This window comes from Phyllostomus hastatus, unplaced genomic scaffold (assembly GCF_019186645.2).
Source record: "Phyllostomus hastatus isolate PE091 unplaced genomic scaffold, TTU_PhHast_1.1 phas_scaffold_1224, whole genome shotgun sequence".
Classification (NCBI taxonomy): Eukaryota; Metazoa; Chordata; class Mammalia; order Chiroptera; family Phyllostomidae; genus Phyllostomus; species Phyllostomus hastatus.
Genome location: NW_025334008.1, coordinates 2,040,426 through 2,062,633, shown reverse-complemented (window position 1 = coordinate 2,062,633; position 22,208 = coordinate 2,040,426). Strand labels below are relative to the sequence as shown.

The 22,208-nt window shown below is 48.9% G+C and overlaps 1 pseudogene; it reads right to left on the bottom strand.

The window, feature by feature from the left end:
- The window catches only part of LOC123830224, a 30,447-nt pseudogene extending 9,452 nt beyond the window's left edge, over positions 1–20,995 (bottom strand).
- Between the last annotated feature and the right edge of the window lie 1,213 nt (positions 20,996–22,208).

Below are 22,208 nucleotides of genomic sequence, written 5' to 3'. Positions count from 1 at the left end.
GGAGAAGAAAGGGAGGATGGAGAGAAGGTGCATACTCTGTTCCTGGCCCAAAAGAAAGAGGACGGGGCTGTCGTGCTGTGAGCAAGATGGGTTGCTGGGACCTGCGCAGAGGAGGAGATGAGGAGAGCAACCTTGGCCATGCTGAGCAGAGCAATCCAAGCGGCCATCCTGGAGGAGATATCCAGGCGGGATGCTGGGTGGTGAGACGTCCAGGTCACATACCTGAGAGATTGTCCTTGTGGTGGCAGCTGGGCCCTCCGTGCCTGTGTCCCCCGTGTCCACTATTGCCCTTGGCACTTTCTTCCTGTAGGACCTCACTCTGAGTGAAGAGACCAGGGAGTGATTCAGTCAGGCCAGCCTGGGGTGCAATAGACTGATGCTCCCCCTCTGTCCTCTGTTAAGGGGCTGGGGGTGACTGAGGTGGTCCCGGGATTGAGAATGCAGGCTCTCCTCTCCTGGAACCAGAGGTTTGTGACACCCGCCCAGGTGCCAGGGACTTGCCTTCTGCCCTCGAGTCAGGCTCTGAATACCCCCTGTCCCTCCAGCTCTGGATTCCGGGGTTCCATGGCCTCCTGCCCTGCCCAGCCCAAGGCACCGCCTGCCTCCGTAAGGTCAGAGCTCACATGAAGACAGTGATGCAGAACAGGAAGAGCAAAGTGCTGACGCCAGCTCCCGCCAGGGCCCCCAGCGTCACTCCCGATAAAGAGCCCGGCATTCCTGCTGAGAGATTGAACTGTTACTGGTGACGCCCATCAGAGCACAGTCTTTTCCCCTCCCACACCCTGAGGGACCCCACACTTCTGTTTTCTCGCTCCCTTGTCACAAGCAAAATACAGGAACAAGGGAGAGGGTGGGGACAAGGGTGAGTCTAGGGAGGCCTACAAGAGCTGGGTGGCAGCCTGGCTTTGTTTCAAATCTGCATAATGTGATCCTTGTGAAATTTGTTGTACATTCCCTTTTGTGAAAAAGAAATACTGCATTATGGATATACTGCTCTTGGTTGCTGAGGTTTCCTTGGTTTATCAGCGTCTCACTGACCTGATTCACATTCCAGCCTGAAAGGCAAGGACTTCGTGTCCCCAAGAAACACTTGTCCCAGCCCCATCCCCTTTCTCAAGACCCACCTCCGTCTTGTTGCTTCTCCCTCCCAGCCTCCACTCAAGTCCACAGTCATGGCCAGGCAGGAAAAACACAGGGACACATTGGTTCCCTCAGAAATTTCAGGCTTCCTACCTTTGCCCAGACCAGAACTGAGCTCTCCTCTCAAGTTCAGGGGCTGCTGGGTGGAGGTGAGGGTGCAGTGGGTGCTGATTTCCCCCAGCCCCTCCCCAGTCCCCTGGTGCACTCACTGGGCAGAAGGAGGTTCACAGAGAGGTGCAGGGAGCCCTGAGAGTTCTGGGCCTGGCAGGTGAGTTTCCCTGCATCTCCGACCTGCACTCTGGGCAGCTCCAGGACCCCAGGCTCAGGGGAGCTCAGGACCCAGTTCCTTCGTTTCCAACTCAGCCTGGCAGGGGGGTTGCTGTCGACTTCACAGACAAGACGCAGGTATTCACCCTCCATGACTTCAAGAGATGAACCGTGCTCCAGGACTGTGGGTGCTGGAGAAAAAGAGACCAAGGGTCAGAGTGACACAGAGATCAAGGGAAAGAGGAAGACTACACACAGAGAGGAGGGCAGTGGAGAGACAGACACACACACACAGTCTGACAAACTCTCTCACCGTCGCTGGTGGGAATGTTACTGTCTACCTTCTGCACAGAGCTGCACTTGACCACTTCTCTCAAAACCAGAAAGAACGTGTGAAGTAGCTACATTTTGACTTTAGGAGCTTATCCCACAGAGACAGACATGCACAGGTGGGAGAGCAGACACAGGAGAACTCATGGCAGAGTTTAGGTGAATAGAAGAGGAAGCCCGTGGTTCTCCATTGGTAGATGACCTGCACACGACCACATGCTGTGGGACAGGCCACAGTCAGGGGGAGGAAGGAGGACGTGAGTCCTACTGATGTCCAAGGACCTGTCAGATCCTCCCGGTGGACAAACCAGGGCTCACAGCAGCGTGTGGGCACTTTTCACATCCCCAGAGGGGACTGGGCATCTGAGGACACTCTTCAGTACCTTTTCAACTGTAGGTCCTGTGACTATATTACCAGTTTAAAACATGTCAATTAAAGTATCTGAGGGAAACTAAAACATATGCCTGGAGAGCTGGTCAGGAGAAGAAGGGACAGGGGCCCTGAGAGGCTGCCCTGCATGTGGGAGGTGCCTTGTTCTCCTAGTGCAGCTGACAGGGGCCAGGAGGGTCCTTGGGACAGGGTGGGGGGGGGGACGGGTGATGGAACAGCTGCTCACAGCACCCATGGGGGGAGGAGGAATATAGAGACACTGGGTTCACCCACATGTGGGAGTCTGGTCACTGGGGTGACTTCAGGATGAGGTAGGACCCACACTGCCCTGGTTTGGAAGAGGGTCTGCCCCCCAACAGCCCATAACAAGCTCCTTCCTACCTGAGTTGTTTCTTCGGAGCAGAGTTACAGTCAAGTTCTGTGGAGAGTCTGGGACAGAAAGACATTGGGGACCAAAGTCAGTGGTGAGGTCAGGGAGACATTGGCTCTTTGTGCCCACAAGCTGCTTAAATGAGGGAAAGGAGGAAGGAGGCAGGCCACTGATCCCACCCCAGAGCAGATCCAGGACCCAGCACCCGGTGTCTGAGGCCCTGACCCCCAACCATCCTTTGCCCTCACGCCCCCAACAGGGTCCCCATATCTGGGTCCAGTTCTCACAGGACACATTGAGGTGCATGGTCCTCGTGGTCACTCTGGCACCAGGCAAGGTCACCTCACAGGTCAGGCTGGCACCATTGTCCTGGGGCTGTGGGGTGAGGGTGAGCACTGAGGAGTTGTGAGTCATGGGGACCAGGGAGGGGAGAGTAGCTGATGTCCAGGAGAAGAGGATGGGCGTGCCCCGCTCACAGGCCCAGGGCACAGAGCAGGTCAGGTTCATGGGGCGGCCAGACTCCAGGTTCCCAGGGATGAGGATGTCAGGTGTGTGGTTGAGGGCTGGTGAGGAGAAGGGGGGACAGGGGATCAGGATGGGGGTCCCATGTGTAGCCCTGAGAGAAACCTCAGGCTGTGGTCCAGCTCCTCCTTCTGAGCCCTGACCTGCTGCACCCTCATCACCTCCCAGAATGGGGCCATCCCAGCCCTGCCCCAGGGTCACTTTGAACTTTTCTGTGGCCTCTCCAGGAGACTGTTTCTTACCCATCACATGCACGGTGAGCTTGTAATCTATGAAAGAAAATTTCATAGTAGATCCTCTCTCCACCCGAAAAAAGTATGATCCATCATCTGTCTTCCTGGCGTCTCTGATATCCAGGGAGCAGCTGTAGTTCCTAGGATCCCCAAGGAGGAGGAAACGGCCCTGGGTCCCCTCCTGCACTTTACGATCTGGTTTGTTTGTGGCCACTGGAGCATCGTTATTTGCATTAGCTCCATCCAGGAACCAGAAGCCATAAGCTGGGTCAGGCTCAGTGTAGCCAGTCTTGGGGTAGGACACATTGCAGGGCACGGAGACACACAGGCCCTCCTGCACCGTCACCAACTTCTGTACTTGCACCGTGTATCCAGAAGACTGAGCCAGGGCCCCTGCAGAGAAGGAAGGGTCAGCCACAGCCCCCACACTACCTACCCCACATAGACCCTTGGGCACTCACCTGCCCATAGCAGAGGCAGCAGCAGCCACAGCATCTCTGGAGGTATCTGGGCCTGTGTGTGTGAAAAGGAGGAAGGCACTGCAGGGCAACCACAGAAGCTGAGGAGGAACATGGGGCCTCCCTGTCCACAGAGGAGGAACCTCAGAGCTGGAGCTCAGCCCCTCTCTGTGCAGAGCAGGCAGACACCCTGCAGCCCAGGGAACCTGCACACCCACCTGGACACTCCTTCCTCAGGTCCTCTCTCCCACTGCAGGTCCCACAGTAGCAGCAGCAGCAGCAGCAGCCTCTTTGAGGCTGGCAGTGCCATGTGCCCTCTGGGAGAGTTTGGTTCTCAGGGTGCATCTATCAAAAACTGGAACGAAATACTGTAATAGTGACCAAAGACTGCACAGGAAGATGAGAGTAAGGTCACAGCAGTGACTCTCATCAGAGGAAAAGCTGCAAAGGGACTCTATCAGGGCCAGGACAGCCCTTTGAGTTCCGCCATCTGCTTCCCAGGTCCACTCCTGAGAGCCCTAAAGCCAGGGAGGGTGACAGACGACCAAGTCACACCCCTCAGTACCCTGGCCCACTTCCTGCTTCCCTTCATGTCCTCCTCCAAGGAGGGCACTTCCTGTTCTTACTGTTGATGCTGAAAACATGTGCCACAGTGTTCCCCAATTTGCCCACCTACACCCAGCCCCCACAACACCCTGACCTTCTCCACACCATTGTCTGTGTCCTGTGCTTTACATCTATGTTCTTTAACTAACTTTTCTTTGAGAGAGAGGGAGGGGTGAAGGAAAAAAGAAAAGGAGAAAGGGAAACATCAATGTGCTAGAGATACATTGATCATTTTCCTCCCACATGTCCCCAGCTGGTGACATGGCCCACAACACAGGCATGTGCCCTGCCTGGAAGTTGAACTGGGGACATTTGCCTCACAGTCCAGTGCCCAGTCCACTGACCCACACCAGCCAGGACATCCCTAATCTCTTTACCTTCTTTCACCCAGCCCCCCTTACCCTCCCATCTGAGGTCTGGTGTCTGCTGCATGTACCCATGCCTCTGGTTCTATTTTGTTTATCAGTTTATTTTGTTCCCTGATTCCACATAGAAATGCAAGATCATATGGTATTTGTCCTTCACTGACTGGCTGGTTGCTCTTAGCATAATAATCTGCAGTTCCAGCCACACTGTCACAAGGGTAAGAGCTCCCTTTTTACAGCTGAGTAGTATTCCATTGTGTGAATGTACCAGGGCTTTCTATCCACTCAGCTGCTGATGGGCACTTGGTCTGTTTCCAGGCTTGGCTATTGCAAATAATGCTGCAATGAACACAGATGTGTATACATTACAGGTGATTGGTGTTTTGGGGTTCATACCGTATATTCTCAGAAGTAGGATTGCTAGATCAAAAGGCAGTTCCATTTTTAATTTTGTGAAGAAACTCCATATTGTTTTGCACAAGGGATGCACCAGCCTGAATTCCCACCAACAGTGCAAAAGGGTTCCCTTATTCTCCATCTCCTCACCAGCACTTGGTTTGTTGATTTATTGATGGTAACCTTTTTGACAAGTATGAGGTGACACCTCGTTGTAGTTTTAATTGGCATCACTCTGATGATTAGTGACATTGAGCATCTTTTCCTATGTCTGTGGGACACATCTGTGTGTCCTCTACAGAGAAGTGTCTGTGTCCATTCAGGTCTTCTGTCCATTTTTTTAAATTTATTTTACCCTCACCTAGGAAAACTGTTCATTGTTTTTAGACAGAGAACAAAGGAGAGGGAAAGGGAGAGAGTGAAACACTGATGTGAGAGAGAAATACTCATTGTTTGCCTCCTGATGTGCCCAGAACAGGGATTGAACCTGCAATCTAGATATGTGCTCTGGCCAGAAATCAAACCTGCAACCCTTCACTTATGTGACAAAGTTCCAACCAACTGAGCCACACCAGCCAAGACCCTCTGCCCATATTGAAATTGGATTGTTTATTCTCCGGGTGTTTGGTCGTATAACTTCATGATACACTTGGAAATTAATCCCTTACCAGATATATCATTGGCAATCATGTTCCCCCATACACTGGGTTCCCTTTTCATTTAGTGGGTGGTTTCATTTGTTGTGCTGACGTTTTCAGTTTGATGTGATCCCATTTTCTTATTTCTTTTTTGTTTCCCTTGTCCTCCAGGATAAATTGTAAAAAAATATTGCTGTGTAAGATGTCTGCAATATTACTTCCCATATTTTCTCCTAGGATTTTTATGCTCTTGTGACTTATATGTAATCCATTTTGAGTATATTCTTCTGTGTGATATAAGCTGGTGATCTAGTTCCATTTTTTGTCTGTATTTACTTAACTTTGCCAACTCCATTTTATGAAGAGACTATTTTCACTCCATTGTTTGCTCTTGACTCTCTGTCAAATAGTAAAAGTCCATAAAGCTCTGGGTTGACTTCTGTGTGCCATGTTCTCTTCCATCGATAGATATCATTAAAGCCTCCACCAAGAAACTTCTAGATGTAATGAATGAATTTGACAAAGTACCATATACAAAATTTTTATTCATATATCAGTGGCTTTTTATATAGGAATAATGAATTATCAGAAAGAGAAACTATGAAAATAATTCTATTAACTATTGCAAAACAAAAGTAAGGTACTTGGAATAAATGTAACCAAGAGGGTAAAAGACATGTACAGAAAACACTATAAGACATTGAAGAAAAATAGAGGAAGATACAAAGAAGGGGAAGCATATACCATGTTCACGGACTGGAAGAGTTAACATCATGAAAATAGCATACTAACCAAATAAATCTAAAACCCAATACAAATCCTCTTAAAACAACAATAGAGTATTTCACATATAGAAAACAAATATTCCAAAACTTTGTATGGAACCATCCAAAATATCTCCAAATAACCTCAGCAATCCTGAGAAAGAAGGACAAATGTGGAGTATCAAAGTATACTACAAGGCCATTGTAATCAAAACAGCCAGGTACTGGCACAAGAACACACATACAGAACAAAGGAAATAATTTTATGCAAAATAGAAATGGGTTCCTTTGCCCAAACCCCCTAGTCACAGGCTGTAGGGTGTGAGGAGGTCAGCCCAGACAAAACTGGGACTCAGGAACATGGGAGATTGCCTGAGTCCAGGGGGGCTGAGGAAGCCAATTGTCTTTCCTCCCTCAGCATCCACATGGTGAGCATGTTCTCTCCACTCACAAGGTCACACACTGTCCCAGGACTCACTGTCCAGAGGGGACACAACACATGTTCAGGTATTTGGACTCCTCGGGGCAGAAGCTGCGATGCGGGGTGCACATTTGGGGTGGGGTGCCACTCACTCCCTGGTTGGAGGCAGGGTCTCAGGAGGACTGGGCAGAGGGGAAACTGGGCCAGAGAGTTGGGGATTCTGTGTGTTAACACACACTGGGGACATCAAGGGGAGACACACTGGCAAGACGTGTGGGAAACACAGGCTGGGATTCTCTGTACCGAGGGGTTTGGTGGGACAGAGTGTGCAGAAAGGAAGGAGCAATTTCAAAACAGGTAAACACTTCCCCCTTCATATTGGCTGTCTTCATCACTGGTATCTCACAGGCCAGAATTCTCATTGCTCCAGAGTATGGCTGGGTCTTCCAGCCTCCTGGGCTTTTCCAGTGCAGGCTCTGCTCCCAGAAGTCTGGGGGTAGGAACCCTGGAGTGAGGAACACCAGCCTGGGAGGCATCTGGCCAGAGGGATGGTGAGGACGTCCTGAGAGAGGACACACACACCTCTTTTCACAGATGGTTGCTTTTTCACTGTGTGGCTGGAGGGGGCTACAAGAAAGTAGGGGGAACCCATGTGAGGCAACACCTCCTTATACCCATGTTGGTATTCTGGATACATTTTGCGGGGGCAGAAATATAGGAGAAATGCCCCACAAAAACAACTCAGTGAATCATCACCAAATAAACACTCTTGAGAACATAGACATGCATTTTCTTTGCTCTGACAGGCATGCATCAGTGGGTTGGGTGACATCCTGTAAAGGAAAGGTCACCCGTTAGATTCATGTTTGGGCACACACCTGGACTGTGGGTTTGGTCCAGGTCAGGTGCTTATGAGGTGTAGCCCATCCATATCTCTTCCTCACACCCATCTTTCTCTCCATATCTCCCAACCTCTTTCCCTCCCTAACAATAAATAAATAAATACATAAACAAACAAATAAGAAAGAAGAAAATAAAATGTTCTGGGCAACCCAGGACCTCCCCTGGAGCCATCATTATCACCAAATCCAGTCCCACCAAAGGAGCCCCAATCCTCAACTTAAATTTAATTGTGTCCTTAATTTCTTTTTTTTTATTATTATTATCCAAGGGTGGTACCTTTATACCACAGTTTTGCATACATTTTTAAAGACTTAAATGTAGAAAATATTAGAGCCTGTTCTCTTCCATCAAGTTCAGGAATCTGCCCATCCCATAATATGCCCCTCCCAGAACCATTCCATACAACAAAAAGTGGAGTCGGAGCTGTGGTCACAGAGGAGGGAGGAGCAGAGTCCAGCTTGCATAACATTCCCACACCATCAGTGATGCCTGCATTTTCAGTGTGGATTCCACCTGCAGCCCCACAGCCCTCCTGAGCCCCTGTTCTGACCAACTCACTCTCTCCCAGCAGGACTGAGCTGCTGCATGTCTGAGGTCAGATGCACTGGACCACATCAGTCTGTTTTTGGCTGCCCTAGATTTGCATAAAAATGAGAGAAAGGAGCACAGAGAAACCACAGATAATGTCACTGCCTGCACAAGAGGAACTTGTAGCCCACAGGCCATCAGATCTGGAAGGCCTTCTAGCTCCACCTCTTTGGTCTTAGGAAGAAGACACAGAGGTGCAGAGTGGCAAGGGAATTGCCTTCATCACAGCAGTGCCCTGTCTCATGCACCACTGGGCTCACAGGTAGCCACTTCATCAATGTTTGCCTCCTCAGGATCTGCAGGGCTTACAAAGAGGATGCTTGCCCTGGCTGGTGTGGCCCAGTGGATTGGGCAACAGCCTGCAAACCATGTGGTCTCCAGTTCAATTCCCAGCCAAGGCACATGCCTGGGTTGAGGACCAGGTCCCGAGAGGTAGGCACATGAGGGACAACCACACATTGATATTTCTCTCCCTCTCTTTCTCCCTCCCTTCCCCTCTGACTAAAAATAAATAAATAAAATCTTTTATTTTAAAGAAAGAAAACAGGAAGCTTGTGTTAATCTGAGAGTGAAGAATTGTCAACTCCTCCCATGAAGTGAAGAAGAAAATTTCACTCATTCATTCATTCATTCATTCATTCATTAAATATCTACACTGTGCCCTCAACCTTCCAGTAAAGGGGTAAATAGGAGAGATCTAGACCTTTCCTTTGAGAACAGCAACATCTGATTGGGAGACAGGTAGGTTCTTGACACTTCCAGCTCTGCAGGATGGGTGGCTGTGATGGGGGAGGCACAGGCTAGGCCTGTGTGCCCCTTTCCTTCTGAGGACTGGAAGGTGAGTTCTCAGCGAGAAACAGACAGTGTGGACAAGATAGGGACTCTCAGGCAGTCACAAGGGACATCCAACCTGCAAGTGATCATGGGAATTACTGGGCTCAGGTGGGGGTGTTCTCAATCCCACCACTCTCCCACTGTGCTGGAGATACTTCACCAGCTACCCAGTTAGGTGCTGCTTCTGACCAAAACCACCTCTGGCCCAGCAGTGGTCTGTCCACCGCCCATAGGGGGCGCTCTGTCTGCCTAGATCACAGGGTGCCTCCTGGGGATGGCTAGCTAAGGGTGGTGGTGCTATCCTTGGTGCTAGACAGAGCTGAGGCAGGAAATGGTGTGTTTCAGACTGCAGCGTGCATAAGTGACTATGCTGACTATTTACCATCTACGAAACTTGACTGGGCCATGGGCTGCAGAGATTAAACATCACTTGTGGTTTCTCTGAGGGTATTTCCAGGTGAGATTAGAATATTAAATCTGTGCACTCAGCAAAGTGGAATGCCCTTCCCTAGTGTGGGTGAAAAGAATATTCAATCCACTGAGGGCCTAAACAGACCTAATAGCAGACTCATATGTGTGTATAGTGTTTACGTGATTATTTTTCACATTTTCATTTTCAACACAGTTAAAGAAATGTGTTAAAGACATGTTATCTTCCCCTTCTTTCTTAGTCAGTGTTTGTGGAGTGGATGCCTCTTTCAGTCAACTTCTTTGAGACCTAAGTGTCAGAAGTGGAGTGACCCTGAGGGGAGAGAGAAAGGGTGCAACTCACATAGGGTTCACCAGACACTTCCTGGGGTCCAGAACTCCACTGTCTCTTCTGAGACTCTGATGAATGCTAGGGTTCTCTCCAACACCCCAGAGATGCATCTTCCACTGGGGTTGTGCCAGAACCAGAACTCATAGCAATATAATGGAAGATGCTAAGGTCAGGAAAACCTCAATACTGAACCAATGATAAATAAGGCCTCTTCTCTTGGAAGTCTTTTCATTAACTTCATTCAGGTGTGTTCACTCATATGACTGGGATGATGTGTCTACTGGGGAAACTCAGTAAAAAGCATTGGGTTTTCTCAGCCTAACATTTCTCCTATACTCCTGGTTTCAGAGAAAAAGTTGAATCTTCAGGATCAGGAAATTTTCACTGTCATACTACATTTTCCTGTTGTCTGACTTCATGTAGGAGTGCACTCTTTCTTCATTTTCCTGTTTGGATGTTGCTGGAGAAAGTTTGGCTCCTTTTACTCAACCATTATGGGTTCATGTAATGCATGATGGGTCACAGTGCTTCTAGCATCAGAGCAAGCTATGGGCAGAAACTTGCTTTTTCAAGGGATAAGCAACCTGCACACAGTGAACATACACCTTGTATGAGGCCATGTATACAGGGCTTTCCAAGTGTCACAACTCCCCTTGTGAGGTGGGGTTGGTCTCCTCTCATTAACAGCACAGGAAACTGAGGTACAGAGAGGTGAAGTGACTGTTGTTCTGGTTGTCATGCTCTTACAAGCAGAGAAATTAGAACTCCATTTAATTTTTCCAATTCTTAAGCCCCATTACTGTTCACAGCTAAGACTATCCATGACATCACTTATAATACAGTAACAAGAGAAGTATTTCCTTCATAAGAATCAGTGTCTGAAGTCTTCCTTTACCAGAGAAGCTCTGGGCTCCTGGGACAAGATGGCTTTGAACCTCTGAGTACAAGGTGCTGAGGCCACATCTCTTGGCCTCCAAGACTTCAGCTTATGGGAGCTGAGGGAACTTAGATGGAGCATTGGAATTCATCATAATTTGATCAGGGAGACTTGTGGGCACAACCCTGACTCTGAGAACATGAGACATCCTATGCATGAGCTCCTCCTTCCCATCCTGTGCTCTTACAAACCCAGCTCTGCTCTGAGGTGGCAGAGGCCCCAGTACCAGCTAGTCCCAAAGAGAAAAGGTTTTTTTCTCACCTGTACTGTGTTCTTGAAAGGTGTGATGTTCAGGGGCATGGAGTATTTGACACATAAGTGTAAAGTTCTTCTTTAGTCACTAAAGATGTAATAGGTGTTGACTTTACCCACATCTAAAGCCACAAAAATAGCAGAGGTAGGTTCTGGAATTCCTGCTGTCCCTCTCCTCAGTCTGTTCCCCAGGAACCAGGCATTGAGTGTCCCACACCATGAGCTGTCCTGGGACTGCCTACTGTGCTCAGGGCCCAGGAGGTCCTGGCCCCACACTCATAGGAGACACTGAGCTGGATGGTTTTCTGTCATCACACAACCTTTAGGAATCATTATGCATAAAATAGTTGATGCCCAATTCTTGTCCTGGTGGGCTGATGATACAAAAGTGTTTTGTCTCTGAATACCCCTCATTTGCTCTGATAGAGTAAACTCTCCCCTCCTTCCAGCCTTATGGTGAAGCAATTTGCTGTAAGCAGTGTAGGGTGCTGAGCATAAAGGGATTGCCTGTCCTCCCACTGCAGATGATAGACCTGATGGGATCCAGGCACCTGAGTGGTGCTGTTAGTGGTGCTGAAATAGTGCCAGGTCCTGAACTCAAAGATCACCCAGCTATGAAAGGGGTCTGACCTCTCTAGCATAAGATCCAAGTTCAGGGGTGGTGAAAAATGGGGGCCTGCCTAAGAGGAAGGGGTGTGGGGACACGTGAACTCTCTTATCAGTAGGCTGGTGTTCCCTTATCCTTCTCTCTGCTCCCTATGTTATCCACAATGATCCTTCTTCATGTAGTTATTCTGAGTTGGAGTGGGGCATAGTTTCAGGGTTGAGATGAAAGTTGCAGTGTGGCTGCATGGACTTCATTTAAGGAGAAGTTTGCAGGGATAACACAGCACGTTGAGGAGAAACTCTCCTGGGGATTGATTGAAAGGGGTTGCTCAGGGATGCAGAAGGATCAGGGGGGATAGGTTTTTGTAGGCAGGACAGGACAAAGAGAATCAAGGAAGTCAAGGGAGCCCAGAGTGGCCCTTCACTTGTGGATGAGGAGGCCACAGGTGTCCATGAGGAGGTGGTTTTAGTCAAAGAGAGGAAATAAAACAAGCAGCAGGTGATGAAGAGAGAGGAGGCTTCTCATGCTGCCTCTGGAGCTGCAGGAACCCCACTCCCACTATGGCCTCAGACAGAATAAAGGGAAGTTCTGTGCAGCCCAGTTCAGAATGAGCTCCAGGAAGTCACGGGGGACAGGCTGCATATGAGGGCATCCAAGTGGCTTCAGAGAGGGCAGAACACTTCCCTGTTGGTCCTGGTGTACCTTCTTTGCTTTATAACCTTTAACTAATTCTTTCGAGATCATGTGGCCAGGAATGACCCAAAAGCACAGAAACTTATTTATAAAAATAGAGTATTTATTCTTACATGTTCAAACTTCAGTCACCTTCAAATTACTCTCCATTAGATGCAACACACTTATTGAGACTATTTTTTACTGCTTGAAACAGTATTTGAACTTGTCTACTTTAAAAGCCTTTAGTGTTTCTGCCTTTTTTTGTTACACCTTTTTCCATAAGCAATACATCTCCTTTTAAGGACTGTTTTCAAGAGACAACAACAAAAAAAGAATTACTCAGGGAAAAAATCAGAAGAATAGCAATGGGATGGTAGGAGGGTCATGCCATTTTTGGTCAAAAGCTGCTGAAAACTCAGCACAGTGAGGGCAGGTGCACTCATAAATCACCCATCAGGAAATGGGAAAATGCACTGAAAGAGTCTTCAAGAAAGTTCGCTGTATATAGTCTCTCACAACACCACCATGTGGTGCACTGAAACAGGTGGGTTTCTAGAACACTCACCTAGGGGTGGAAGCCTGTAGTACAAAGGCCTTCCCTCCAGAAGATAATTCCATTTTGGGGGGTCCCCTCATATGACATATTATTACTAAATACACCCTGTACTTTCAGGAAACAAACCAATCTTCTTTCTCACCATCATCAGGAGTTTGCTCAAACATCAGAGTTCATACTCTCAGATGCCCCATACTATACCCTCATGCCACCTCATGTTTTCCTTGCATGTTTCCTCCCTAAACACATATGGCCATTCAGCATGCTCTAATAATTTTATTTCTTTATTTGCATCCTTTTTGTCCTCACAATGACAGCTTCTGAATGAAAGAAACTTTTGATGCTGGGTTCATGGTGGCATCCTCAATACCTATGATAATGCTTACACCTCCTAGGTGTTCAGTTATCCTTGATAAGGGATCTCTAAATACATGGCTAATTATTGTTTCTTTCAAAGCCATCCAGGATTCTCACACATATGAACACATACACACGTAACATGAGTTGACTTTTAATTGATTGCAGTAATGGTCAGCCCTTGGAGATGTAGGAAAGGGAAGGGCATTTCAACAGAAGGAACTGCACCTGAAAAGTCTCAGGGACACAAAGGCCCTGGCATGGCTGGTGTGAGATGGTGTGAGATTCAGGGACATGGAGGAATCTGGTAAAACGTCCACCAGGAAGCAGGAGTCATACCAGGTCTTCATCCAGCCCATGCTGATTGCGCCTCATCTCGGGCCTAGACAAGAAAGGCTGCTGTTCAAACTCGGCAGGAAGTGGATGGTGAGTCTCAGGCAACATAATCTGGAGGTACAAGGTGGGTATGTTTGAGGCTCAAGGAGGAGAGGAGGCCACAAGCACTACAAAGGTCATGACATGGAGCAGACGGCATCAATTTGAGCTGCTACTATAAAGAAGGATGGACAAGTCTTAGTGAATTCCTGGAATGGGGAGAAGAGATGGAGGGCAAAGTGGAGAAATGCCACCCAGACCTGGTTTCAGAAAAGGCAGCCACTTAGTCATCACTGTGATGCTGACCTGAGCAGACAAGTGCATTTGGGGACCAATGTAACAGCTCAAGTTTCGCAATGCTGAGTGGAGGAATTCCAGGGACCATCCAGGAGGAGGTGTCAGAGGGATGTTGAGGATGGTGAGGCACCTACCATACTCACCTGAGAGATTAACTTGAGACAGTGTTGGCTTTCTCCATGCCCTGTGTGGGCCTTGTCACCTTCCTCAAGTGGTACCTGACCCAGAGAGAAGAGATCAAGGTCTTTCAGTCCAGTTGGTTTGGGCTACAGTGGGCAGCAGACCCAATCCCCTGTTCTCTGTCAAGGAAATGGAGAGAGACTGAAGTACGAGAAGGCTGCTCTGGCCCCACAGATTGTGTGAGCACAGCAGGTACCTCCCAGTCAGGACCCTCACAGTGGCTCTCCATGGTGAGTCCTCACCCACCAACGCTTAACTCAAGAAAGCCCCATCCCTGATTCTTTGGGATCACCAGCTCTGCTTCTGGACTCAGCCACATGCCCCTGCCCTTCTCTCACCTCCCTCCCCCCTGGGGCAAACCTCACATGAGGATGATGAGGCAGAGGAGGAGGAGCAGGATCTTGACAACAGCTTCCACAATGGCCACCAGCACCACCACTGCCATGGACCCTGATTTTGCTAAAGAAAGAGGTTGTGGACAAAGTCACCTGCTGGACCACAATCCTGTGTCTTTCCCCTCTCACTAGGAATCTGGAGGTCACCTTCTTGCATCACTGGATTCAGATCATGTCTACTCTGACCCCTGACCCTGCCCTGACCTTCAGCAGTTCCACAGAAAATAAGAGGCCTAAGTTGGAATTCAGCAAAATGAAACATTCTATTCATTAATTGACACTATGGACAAAGTGGAAAGCCAATCTCTACACCAGGAAAAATGTTCACGAATCATTGAATTGATAAGGATTCCTATCTCTAGGGCACATAAAGAACTCTTACAACTCAACAACCAAAATTCAAATGAGACTGCCAGTCAAGATAGTGGCATAGGCAGACATGGCTCCCCTCTTTGCATAACCACATCAAAATTACAACTAAAATATAGAAAAAAACATCACTCAGAACCCTCAGAAATCGAGATAAATGGATGTCTGACAAATACAGAATTAAAGGAACTACATCCATCCACACTTGTAGGAGGTGCACAGATGTGGAGCAGGCTGGTCTCTTTCCCATGTGTGGTAGATAAACACTCCACACAGATATCTCAGGAGTGAGCAAGCCTAGCCCCACACCAGGCCCCCCAGTCCAAGGTTCCAGTGCCAGAAAGCTAAGTCCCCACAACTTTTGGATGCAAAAACCAGGGGGAATTGTGACAGTAGGAGAAACCACTGGATCCCTAAGCAGTTCCTCTTAAAAAACCTACACATGGACTCATCTACTCTGACTCACTCCCTCTGAGCTCAAGTGCCAGGTGCTCCCTAGAAGGGACCCAGTGGCATGCTGGGAGAGGCTGATGTGTCTGGCATCAGGGCAAGCAGAGGACATTGCTCCTTTTCTGAGCCCTCCCTCCACTTAGCCACAGAGCAAGCAGGCTGATGCCATATGTGAGACTCCATCAACCTGGTTAACACTGTTAGACCCACCTGGAAGATCACCAGAGACTCTGTCCCACCCAACTTATGGGCCCACCCAAGCTGCTTTTCCATATGAATGGCTGGCCTTGGCTCATGCTTCACAACTTTCTAAATGCTATCAAACAAGCAACAGCTGGCTTCAGTGAGCCCCATGGCACCAGCAGCAGCCAGATTAGATTCACACCTTGGTTTCACCTGGGAACCTCCAGGCCCAGCACAAATAACAGCCTTCTCAGATTGCTTCATAGCCCAGGAAGGGCAGCCACAGGCAAAACACAAGTGGGGACTGACCTTGGCCTGCACCATGGAATATCCCAGGGCCAGTGCACCCAGTGGACAGCTACAGACAATGTTGGAGCTCCACCATCCTGCCCCTGCACAGCTGATGCTCCACAGAGAGTGGAAGTTTGTGGCAAGTGGTTACACCAGTCCTTGCAGCTGACTGCCCTGGGTAAATTTCTCCCAGTGATCTGCCAAGAGCAACCAAGGGTCAACTACAAGAGGAGATTGTACTCAGCTCACACAAAGGGTACACCTCAAATACTAAGCTTCAGTGAGAGGGGAGGCTGGGCCACTGGACCCTAAAAAAACCCAACTATATTAACCACACTACCAAGACATGAAGCCAAAGCAGTTCTACCTAAAACATAGAAACAAACAGAGGAAGGCTGCCAAGATGAGGAGACAGACACAGCACGATTTATAAGGATGCTCAAGGAACTTAGTGAGGACCTCAGCACCATAAAAAATCCACTCAGAAGTGAAGGATTACTTCATTGAAATAAGGAAAAATTTATAGGGGAACACAAGTACAGTGGGTTGAAGCCAAGAACCATATCAATGATTTGGAACATAAGGAAGGAAAAAAAATGATCAGAAAACAAGAAGAAAAAAGAATCCAAAAAAAATGGACAGTGCTATAAGCAACCTCTGGGACACCTTCAAGAGATCCAACATTCCCATCATAGGGGTGCCAGAAGGAGAAGAAAACAGGCAAGAAATTGGAAATCTATTTGAAAAAAAAGTAAAAGAAAACTTCCCTAATTTGGTGAAGGAAATAGACATACATGTAAGTCCAGGAAGCACAGAGAATCCCAACCAAATTGGACCCAAAGAGGAACACACCAAGACGCATCATAATTAAATGCCAGGAATTAAAGATAAAGAGAGAATCTTATAAGCAGCAAGAGAAAGGCAGAGAGTTATTTACAAATGAGTTTCCATAAGAGTACCAACTGAATTCTTTAAAAAGCTTTACAGATAAGAAGGTGCTAGCAAGAAGTAATCAAAGTGATGAAAAGCAAGGACCTACAACCTACATTACTCTGTCCAGCATAGCTATCATTTAGAATGGAAGGGCAGATAAAGAACTTCCCAGACAAGGTAAAACTAAAGGAATTCAACATCATCAAGCTATTATTACATGAAATGTTAAAGGGACTTACTGAAAAAGGAGAAGAAGAACAAAACTACGATCATTAATATGCCCACAAACTCACAGCTATCAACAACTAAACCTAAAACACAAAAGCAAACTAAGCAAACAATCAGAACAAGAACAGAATCACAGGTATGAGGATCACTTAGAGGGTTATCTGCTGGGAGGGGGAGAGGGAAGAAAGGGGAAAATGGTGCAGGGATGAAGACACATAATTGGTAGGTACAAAATAGGCAGAGGGAGGTTAAGAATATACAGGAAAAAGACAAGCCAAAGAAGTTACATGCACAACTTATGGACAGGATCTAAGGGGAGGGATTGCCAGAGGGAACAGAGGTATGGGATGGAGGGGAGGAAAGGGAGAAAAATTGAAACAACTGTAATAGCATAAACAATAAAACATACTTAAAATGGAAAACAGTAAAAAAAAACAATTAAAAATGGGTAAAAGACTTGAAGAAGATTTTCTGCAAAGATGACATGCAAATGAAGAATTAATTCACAAGAAAACAAATGCATCATTTTTACTGCAGAAATGCAAACAAAACCACAGTGAAACAGCCCTTCACCGGGAGGAATGTGAAATGGTGCTGCCACTGTGGAACACAGTTGGGAATTCCCTCAAAGTTTACCCATACAAACTACGATTTGACTCAGCAATTCCACTGCCAGGTATAAGCCCAAGAAAACAGAGAACATGTGCAAACAGACTGCAAGTGACAGGAAGGGAGGAGAGAGGGAGATAGTGGTGGAAAGAAGGGGAAGGGACAAAAACAAAAAAAATGTGTATGAATGACCAAGGACAAGGATTCCAGTGTGGGAATTAACTGTTGGAACAGGGGGTAGGACGGAGACATGAGGGCAGAGGAGGTGGGGTGGGGGGGATCAGGACAACTGCAACAGAAAAACAATAAAGAAATGAAAAGAATGGTGAAGCAACATTCACAGCAGCATTATAACAGCCAAAGAGGGAAACACCCAATGTGCACCAACTGATCAATAGAGGAACTGGAAGTGGTACATCCTTATAATGCAAAATTATTCCGTTTTGCATTCATTTTTATTTAAAAGAAATACTACATTGTGGAAATACTGCTCTTGATTGCTGAGGTTTCCTTGGTTGATCAGTGTCTCACTGGCCTGTTCCACATCCCAGCCTGAAAAGCAAGGATGTTGTATCCCAAGACCCACTTGTTCCAGCCCCATCCCCTCTCCCAAGACCCACCTCAGTCCTCTTGCTTCTCCCTCCCAGCCTCCACTCCAGTGGAGGTGTGGGAGGGAGGGATGGCCAGGCAGGAAGAAAGCAGGAACACTTTGGTTCCCATGGGAATTTCAGGGTTCCTAACCTTGCCCAGACCAGAGGTGAGTTGCCCTTGAAAGTTCAGGGGCTGCTGGGTGGATGTGAGGGTGCAGTGGGTGCTGATTTCCCCCAGCCCCTCCCCAGTCCCCTGGTGCACTCACTGGGCAGAAGGAGGTTCACAGAGAGGTGCAGGGAGCCCTGAGGGTTCTGGGCCTGGCAGGTGAGTTTCCCTGCATCTCCGACCTGCACTCTGGGCAGCTCCAGGACCCCAGGCTCAGGGGAGCTCAGGACCCTGTTCCTTTGTTTCCAACTCAGCCCGGCAGGGGGGTTGCTGTCGACTTCACAGACAAGACGCAGGTATTCACCCTCCATGACTTCAAGAGATGAACCATCCTCCAGGACTGTGGGTGCTGGAGAAAAAGAGACAGAGGGTCAGAGTGACACAGAGATCAGGGGAAAGAGGAAGAGTACACACAGAGAGCAGTGGAAAGACGGACACACACACATAGTCTGACAGACTCTCTCACCCCTCGCTGGTGGGAATGTTACTGTCTACCTTCTGCACAGAGCTGCACTTGACCACTTCTCTCAAAACCAGAAAGAACATGTGAAGTAGCTACATTTTGACTTTAGGAACTTATTCCACAGAGACACACACACGCAGGTGGGAGAGAAGACACAGGAGAACTCATGGCAGAGTTTAGGTGAGTAGAAGAAGAGGAAGCCCATGGTTCTCCATTGGTAGATGACATGCACATGACCACACCCTCCATGCTGTGGGACAGGCCACAGTCAGGGGGAGGAAGGAGGACGTGGGTCCTACTGATGTCCAAGGACCTGTCAGATCCTCCCGGTGGACAAACCAGGGCTCACAGCAGCGTGTGGGCACTTTTCACATCCCCAGAGGGGACTGGGCATCTGAGGACACTCTTCAGTACCTTTTCAACTGTAGGTCCTGTGACTATATTACCAGTTTAAAAACATGTCAATTAAAGTATCTGAGGGAAACTAAAACATATGCCTGGAGAGCTTGTCAGGAGAAGAAGGGACAGGGGCCCTGAGAGGCTGCCCTGCATGTGGGAGGTGCCTTGTTCTCCTAGTGCAGCTGAAAGGGGCCAGGAGAGTCCTTGGGACAGGGTGGGGGGGGGGCTGATGGAACAGCTGCTCACAGCACCCATGGGGGAGGAGGAATATAGAGACACTGGGTTCACCCACATGTGGGAGTCTGGTCACTGGGGTGACTTCAGGATGAGGTAGGACCCACACTGCCCTGGTTTGGAAGAGGGTCTGCCCCCAACAGCCCATAACAAGCTCCTTCCTACCTGAGTTGTTTCTTCGGAGCAGAGTTACAGTCAAGTTCTGTGGAGAGTCTGGGACAGAAAGATATTGGGGACCAAAGTCAGTGGTGAGGTCAGGGAGACATTGGCTCTTTGTGCCCCACAAGCTGCTTAAATGAGGGAAAGGAGGAAGGAGGCAGGCCACTGATCCCACCCCAGAGCAGATCCAGGACCCAGCACCCGGTGTCTGAGGCCCTGACCCCCAACCATCCTTTGCCCTCACGCCCCCAACAGGGTCCCCATATCTGGGTCCAGTTCTCACAGGACACATTGAGGTGCATGGTCCTCGTGGTCACTCTGGCACCAGGCAAGGTCACCTCACAGGTCAGGCTGGCACCATTGTCCTGGGGCTGTGGGGTGAGGGTGAGCACTGAGGAGTTGTGTGTCATGGGGACCAGGGAGGGGTGAGTAGCTGACGTCCAGGAGAAGAGGAGGGGTGTGCCCCTCTCACAGGCCCAGGGCACAGAGCAGGTCAAGTCCGTGGGGTGGCCAGACTCCAGGTTCCCATGGATGAGGATGTCAGGTGTGTGGTTGAGGGCTGGTGAGGAGAAGGGGGGACAGGGGATCAGGATGAGGGTCCCATGTGTAGCCCTGAGAGAAACCTCAGGCTGTGGTCCAGCTCCTCCTTCTGAGCCCTGACCTGCTGCACCCTCATCACCTCCCAGAATGGGGCCATCCCAGCCCTGCCCCAGGGTCACTTTGAACTTTTCTGTGGCCTCTCCAGGAGACTGTTTCTTACCCATCACATGCACGGTGAGCTTGTAATCTATGAAAGAAAATTTCATAGTAGATCCTCTCTCCACCCGAAAAAAAGTATGATCCATCATCTGTCTTCCTGGCGTCTCTGATGTCCAGGGAGCAGCTGTAGTTCCCTAGGATCCCCAAGGAGGAGGAACCGGCCCTGGGTCCCCTCCTGCACTTTACGATCTGGTTTGTTTGTGGCCACTGGAGCATCGTTATTTGCATTAGCTCCATCCAGGAACCAGAAGCCATAAGCTGGGTCAGGCTCAGTGTAGCCAGTCTTGGGGTAGGACACATTGCAGGGCACGGAGACACACAGGCCCTCCTGCACCGTCACCAACTTCTGTACTTGCACCGTGTATCCAGAAGACTGAGCCAGGGCCCCTGCAGAGAAGGAAGGGTCAGCCACAGTCCCCACACTACCTACCCCACATAGATCCCTTGGGCACTCACCTGCCCATAGCAGAGGCAGCAGCAGCCACAGCATCTCTGGAGGTATCTGGGCCTGTGTGTGTGAAAAGGAGGAAGGCACTGCAGGGCAACCACAGAAGCTGAGGAGGAACATGGGGCCTCCCTATCCACAGAGGAGGAACCTCAGAGCTGGAGCTCAGCCCCTCTCTGTGCAGAGCAGGCAGACACCCTGCAGCCCAGGGAACCTGCACACCCACCTGGACACTCCTTCCCTCAGGTCCTCTCTCCCACTGCAGGTCCCGCAGCAGCAGCAGCAGCAGCAGCAGCAGCCTCTCTGGGGCTGAAAGTGCCATGTGCCCTCTGGGAGAGTTTGGTTCTCAGGGTGCATCTATCAAAAACTGGAATGAAATACTGTAATAGTGACCAAAGACTGCACAGGAAGATGAGAGTAAGGTCACAGCAGTGACTCTCATCAGAGGAAAAGCTGCAAAGGGACTCTATCAGGGGCCAGGACAGCCCTTTGAGTTCCGCCATCTGCTTCCCAGGTCCACTCCTGAGAGCCCTAAAGCCAGGGAGGGTGACAGACGACCAAGTCACACCCCTCAGTACCCTGGCCCACTTCCTGCTTCCCTTCATGTCCTCCTCCAAGGAGGGCACTTCCTGTTCTTACTGTTGATGCTGAAAACATGTGCCACAGTGTTCCCCAATTTGCCCACCTACACCCAGCCCCCACAACACCCTGACCTTCTCCACACCATTGTCTGTGTCCTGTGCTTTACATCTATGTTCTTTAACTAACTTTTCTTTGAGAGAGAGGGAGGGGTGAAGGAAAAAAGAAAAGGAGAAAGGGAAACATCAATGTGCTAGAGATACATTGATCATTTTCCTCCCACATGTCCCCAGCTGGTGACATGGCCCACAACACAGGCATGTGCCCTGCCTGGAAGTTGAACTGGGGACATTTGCCTCACAGTCCAGTGCCCAGTCCACTGACCCACACCAGCCAGGACATCCCTAATCTCTTTACCTTCTTTCACCCAGCCCCCCCCTTACCCTCCCATCTGAGGTCTGGTGTCTGCTGCATGTACCCATGCCTCTGGTTCTATTTTCTTTATCAGTTTATTTTGTTCCCTGATTCCACATAGAAATGCAAGATCATATGGTTTGGTCTTTCACTGACTGGCTGGTTGCTCTTAGCATAATAATCTGCAGTTCCATCCACACTGTCACAAGGGTAAGAGCTCCTTTTTTACAACTGAGTAGCATTCCATTGTGTGAATATACCAGGGCTTTTTGTCCACTCAGCTGCTGATGGGCACTTGGTCTGTTTCCAGATCTTGGCTA